Source organism: Mustela putorius, unplaced genomic scaffold, assembly GCF_011764305.1.
Source record: "Mustela putorius furo isolate JIRA1106 unplaced genomic scaffold, ASM1176430v1.1 tig00003834_pilon_pilon_pilon, whole genome shotgun sequence".
NCBI lineage: Eukaryota > Metazoa > Chordata > Mammalia > Carnivora > Mustelidae > Mustela > Mustela putorius.
The window spans coordinates 83,018,340-83,024,339 of record NW_025421987.1 but is presented as its reverse complement, the minus strand read 5'-3'; positions in this window follow the sequence as shown (position 1 = coordinate 83,024,339).

Below are 6,000 nucleotides of genomic sequence, written 5' to 3'. Positions count from 1 at the left end.
ACACGCAGGAGTCGTCAGATGATAAAGTGATAAAATTTGCCAAATCTTTGTGACCATTTAGTGCTGGGGAGTGAGAAGAAGTTAGAGGAAGCTAAGAAGCCTCCTAGATTTCTGGCTTAACTATCTGGGTAAGCTTTCTTTTTTCTTTTTCTTTCTTTCTTTTTTTTTAAGTTTATTTATTATTTTGTTTTTACTAATCTCTACACCCAGCATGAGGCTTGAACTCACGACCCTGAGATCAGCGTTGCATGCTCCACCAACTAAGCCAGCCAGTAGCAGGGTGAGCTTTAGTTCCTTTTACTGGAATAGTAAAGAACAGACTGGGAGAGGTGTGATGATAATTTCTGGCACAACTTGATGTTAGGACATAATGAAAAAGCAGATGCAATTCATCTTTTTAATATATGAAGAAAAAAAATATTGAGACAGTGATAGGACCAAACACTGCTCTAGCCACATCAGGAGGCAATTTGGCAGTCCCTAATATAATATTAAAATGCATATACCCAATGACCCATCAGTTCCATTTCTCAGTGTCAACCTCAGAAAATACACAAGCACTAGGAAGAAGGTATAAGGATGCACACTGCAGCATTATTTGTAATACAAAAAAATTCAAACTACTGAAATGCCCTTTGACAGGGATATAGTTAAATAAACCGTGAGGGTGTTTTCAGACGTTGTGAAAGTTAAAATCACCTGGGATATTGGAAAATAATCTTTTCAACTCCCTTTCCAGTCCTACAGAAACAGATTCTCTTGGGAAAGGCCATGGATAGGTCTGGGTGATTTTTATAATCAGGAATGTTTCGGAAAAACTCAGGAAAAGTGTTTCCCAAACTCTCGAAACAAACAGATGCCAGGCAGGATTAGAAAGAATGAGGGTAGATCTCTGAGAAGTAACTCAGAATGAGCTCCAAGGTATACTGAGTGATAAATGCAGACTGCAGAATGAACACACAGTATGATACCATTATGTAACCACAGACCCACACACAGAACAATATATTTCTAGAAGTAAATATGGGTTTGGGGCTGGCGATTTCAACAGAAACTTGTGTAATGACTAAAATGGTTCAATTTTTTAAAGACCAAAAAGTATTCGCGTATTAATTCTGTAATTAGAAACAGATATTAAGGGCCCCTAAGTGGCTCAGTGGGTTAAGCCTCTTCGGCTCGGGTCATGATCTCAGGGTCCTGGGATGGAGCCCCACATCTGGCTCTCTGCTTAGCAGGGAGCCTGCTTCCTCCTCTCTTTCTTTGCCTGCGTCTTCTGCCTACTTGAGATCTCTGTCTGTCAAATAAATAAATAAAATATTTAAGAAAAAAAAAAGCAGATATTAATTCATTGCTGGTGTGGTTGAGGTGATGATGAAGGTAACCGATGCAAAATACGATTTGTGCTAGACCTCATATGCCTTGAAAGGTATCCTGGATAAATTTTATCTATCTAATACTTATTCATTAAATATTTGAAACTGTTCTCTACACAAAATGAAGCAGATTCATTGCTTTGGGGAAAGGGCAAGAAAGGTGGCAAGGATGAAGAAGAAGGGCCCAGAAATCCCCTGATATTTCCCCATCTGCCCACATTCCAAGACCCAATTCAAATACTGTCTCTGTGGTCCAGTTCCCACAAGCTGGTCTCATCTCTTTGTCTTCTGAACGCCATCCCATCTCCTTCATCTACTTACATATATGTGTGTAGGTCTCATCCTCTCCCCACGCTATCCCCCTCCACTCCACTTTGCATTTCCCCAAAGCCCAGCAGTACCCTGCATACACAGCTCTCGGTCTGAAATGATTATTGAATGAAATGCTTCCAGCTATGCCTCAGAGGTCTGAGAATGGTCTTCTACTCTCCACTGCAATTACTGCTCAGTGGAAGTCACTTAGTCCTGTCTACCCTCACATCCTCACCCCATCTCCTCCCCCTTCCTCCTCCTCCTCACTGCTGTCTCAAATTCTCGCAACAGAAAACATATGTTTTTATTACATGATTAAAGCTGAGGCTCAGAATTCAAACCCCTGAGGAGAGCCTTAAAAAGAAAATGGTGGCCTCCCATCCTTCCCAGAGCACAAGACGGACAGGAGGGGAGGAGAGGGAGTAGATGGTTCCTCCATACCCAGGGTGAGGTGAAGAGCAGAGATGGAGAAGAGAAGTTCTGTGGGTTCCTTGCAAAGGAAAAATGGGCCTGGGGGGGGGGGTTCTTCATAATCTGCCACCTCAGTCACCAAAGTCCCTTCTACCTTTTATCTATCCTCTGTGGCTAGCCTAATAAAAACACAATCTTGATATGAGATTGCTTATCTCAAGGTCTTCCTCTTGAACCCAGTCCACCCACAGGGATGGTGAACAGCATTTCAGGGTGCACCCTTCAGTCATGTCAGGAATCAGTCATGTCCTCATTATTGCTTAGAGATAAGAGGATGCTTTCCAAGAAGCCATACCATGTCTCCATGTTGTTCCGGACTAGCAACCACAGGAACGGACAATCCATTATTCTTTATTTTAGTCGTATGCCCTGGAATTTCATGTCTTTCGGCATTAGCACCATGGTCTCTCTGCCCTTGTCCACCCCCACAAACACATTGATTTTTATTACTTATTTAAATTATGTGTCAGTCGGGGTCCTAGCACAGAACATTTGGTATCTCAAACTGGGTAAATTAGGGAGGGGTAATAGAAGGAGTATTTGTAGAGAGCTGTGTGGGAGAGCCAACTGACAGGTGCTATGACTTCCATCAAAGGAATAAATAATCTCAGCCTTCTTCCTTCTGATTTCTTCGCTGTGTCCCACTGGCCAGATCCTCCTGGAAGCCAGAGGTCAAGGGAGCCTGTTGATGAGGTCCACAGCATGTTAGCCCTCTAGGTCATGAGCAGATAGCAGTAGGAGGATGAATCTGGAGGAGCAAGAGGAGGATGTCTAGCACAACTGCATTGTCTGTCTCCTGCTCAAGAAGCCAAGCCCAGCATCACAGTATATACAAAGCCATCTCCAGTCTGGAGCCACAGTGCCCTTCCACTTTATCTCCCACCGTTCTTAACCCTGGGACCGTGCTCCACGCAAGACACAGGACAGCGCCCCTGCCCAAGCATCCTCCTTTGTACCCGTTTGCCCACTTTGTGCTTCCTCCTCTGCCTCAATCACCCTCTCCCCTCTCCTCTTGAAGAATTTCTACCCATCTTCACAGGTGAGACCCAAATATCTCTTTTAAAACCTCCCCTGATCTTATTCTCTTCACACAGGCTGCATTACCTCCATCTCCATAATACTGAAGCGCACATGAAGCCCATGAGCTTTTATTTGGGGCTGGATTCGTGTCCTTTTTCCCGCCATCTCATCGTTGACTAATAACAACCACGATTATAATTTTCCGAGTACCTATCAGATGGCAGACCCAGGCACTTTAACTCATTTTCTCAACTCATTCTTTTGTCCAGGAAGCAGACACTTCATTTTCAGAGAGATTGGTCAGTTTGTGTAATGTCGCTCAGCTAGTAGCCCGTAGAGCAGTGGTCCCCTAAGCTGCTAAACTGGGATTCAAACTCATTTCCTTCCAATACCGACCCTGAAAGTTAAAACTGAAAGTGACCACAGGAATTTAAGAAACAAAACAAATGATTAAGGGAGAAAAAACAGAGAGAGGCAAACCAAGAAAGAGACTCTTAATGTAGAGAACAAACTGATGGTTACCAGAGGGGAGGTGGATGGCAGGGGTTCAACATGTTTTTGAGGAAACAAGCAGAAGCATAACATACTGACAAATCTCTTGACTATGTGCATGTTTTCTCTTGGTATAAGAGGGCAGATGGCCATGAGTTTCTCTAGTCTTATTTCTAGGCTAATAGTTGATAGCGCGGTCCGAATTTGTTGGTAAAACTTAACTTTGTCTTGACTGTATTTATTGGTTGCCTTTTCCAAACAAAATCATCAGCAAACAGAATCCCTTAGAAGAGTAAGGTATTGGCCTTCCTCTGAGAGTACTGAGTTTTAGAAAAATTTCCTAAGGAAAAAGAAATTCCCAAAGTCTGGAAGGGTGGTGTGTCAGGAGTTTCTAAGCAACACGTCCTTGTGTTTTTACATATGAACTGTGAGACTAGAGAGCTGAGGGGGGATATTTTAAAAATTGATCCTGTTATAACAGTAATAGCCACCATAGAAAGGGTACTTTGTGGCCAACTGGTGTTTTATACACATTATTCCTCATTTTTTTAACAGCCCTGAAAGGCAGGTCCTGCTATCCCCATTTCACAGGACAGGAAACTGAGTTTCAGGGAGTCTAAGTTACTTGTTCAAGGCCTCTCAAAATTCATGCCTAAATCTCCCCGTGCTTTACTTTGACTCTCTGAAAAAAAGAACTTAAATACCATCAGCTATAACAGACGCAACATTATCATGAGGGGAATCCCCTAGAAACATAGAAATTCTATGGCAAATCAAAGTAATTCTAACCATCAAATATAATTATAAAACACAAGGTCTCAGAATCCTAAAATGACATTATTCTTCACATAATTACCTCATCCGAACTTCCCTTTTACATTTTTGTAAAGTCAATTAGGTAAGAGCAGTATTATAATCTCGTTTGTAGATGAAGAAACGGAAGCTCAGAGAAACTAAGCAGCAGCCAGCCGTGGGACTGGAACCCGGATTTTTGTTTTTGAATTTAGTAAACGTCAATGCAAAAGCCTTGCTATTGTGACTTTTTTTGAACATAGAAAGCTGAAAGTCTGCGCATTACCAAACTGCTTGCTTTAAAGAATTGGCTCATGCCCACTCCCTCATCCTCATCTGCCCCTCTTCCTGTCACCTTTTTTCTTACTATTTTCATTTGTTCCACAAATATTGTGACAAGAATAAAGGAAATAGTTAGAAGAAACTTCACTCATCATTCTTGTACCACAACATATCAATTATTTTTAGGTTTCTATTATTGCCATCCAGTCTCTGCCCAAATATTACCCAAAAAGCGTGCATGTGTGCGTGCACACGTGCGTGCGTGCACGCACACACACACACACACACACCACAAATAAAGATTTAAACTCCCCTAGGAAGTTATTTGAAACTTGGTGGTGGCCAAAAGTTGGTAGTCACAAGCACGTGATTCACAGAATCCAGACGGACCCTCCTGTGGCTTCATCTGTGGAGATGTAAATCTTCATAGCTACCCAGCCAACTAGAAAATAGAAAGCAATGAGGAAAAGCCTGACACAAAGTTAGCGGTTACTTATCTAAAGATTTGTACGAGAGCCACCACCACCATGTCCAAATGCTGAATGTGACAATTACTCCTCAATAGGAAGCAGTGCCTGGTTCTCTAAGTGAAACCTTCCTGGTCCTTTGAATATTATCTTAATCAGAGCGATACTGGCCGAAATGTTAACAGTGGTTATCTCTGGAGGGTAAGATTACAACTGATGTTTATTTTTTTCTTGATTCTTTCTTGCATTGTCTGAGTTTTCTGCAAAGAGCATGTAATATGTTTGCCAAAAGATTAAGATCAATAATAGTGATGCTGAATAGGACGTGAAGTTGATCATAAAAAAAAACTATAAAAATTAGAGTCATGGGAACACGGAGTCCCCACTGCTGGAGGGACAAACAGCTCCTTCTTCAGATCGGAGAGCCTAGAACCCAGGCAGGAAGTACAATTTCTAGCTCAGTTCCTTTCTAATATAATATCTGCTAACAAGTTTCTGTTTATTCCTCCCCCATCCCTTATCTCGGAGAGATAGTTCCTAAACATTTGTCAACACAGAAGATTTGATTCTGAAAACATGTTATAGATTTTTCTGTAGCAATGGTCCAATATAATTTAGTAGACAATAACACCCGTAGAAATGTGTGGGCACTTTGCTGTCAAGTCCTGTAGTGTTTTAATAAAGGAACGTGTCATTTTTCTTCTGCTAAATTTCAGTTAGAAATAATATTAGGTGAGTTCTCATTGCCCTTCATTCCATAGCTTTTCTGCAATTTGGACGCCTTAATGATT